Source organism: Mastomys coucha, unplaced genomic scaffold (genome assembly GCF_008632895.1).
Source record: "Mastomys coucha isolate ucsf_1 unplaced genomic scaffold, UCSF_Mcou_1 pScaffold23, whole genome shotgun sequence".
NCBI classification, from domain to species: domain Eukaryota; kingdom Metazoa; phylum Chordata; class Mammalia; order Rodentia; family Muridae; genus Mastomys; species Mastomys coucha.
In genome coordinates this window covers 36,913,695-36,914,059 of record NW_022196906.1, presented here as the reverse complement: position 1 = coordinate 36,914,059, position 365 = coordinate 36,913,695, and positions in this window count along the sequence as shown.

The following is a 365-nucleotide window of genomic DNA, read 5'->3' as shown; positions in this document are numbered from 1 at the left end:
GGGCAAATATGACGATGTCTGTGAATGCACTTGGTAAACTGCAGTGTTGTTGTCAATGTAAGAAGTTAGATCGTCCTGGTCATGGTGACTATTGTTAGGGTGAAACACCTTGACCTAAGGCAAGTTGGGGAGGAAAGGATTCATTTAGCTTAAACCTCCACATTGTAGTTTATCACTGTAAGTCAGGATAGGAACTCAAGCAGGGCTGAAACCTGGAGGCAGGAGCTGATGCAGAAACCATGGAGAGGTGCTGCTCACTGGCTTGCTCAGCTTTCTTTCTTTCTTTCTTTTTGTTTTTTTCTTTTGGTTCTTTTTTTGTTTTGTTTTGTTTTGTTTTTTTGTTTTGTTTTTGTTTGTTTTTTTTT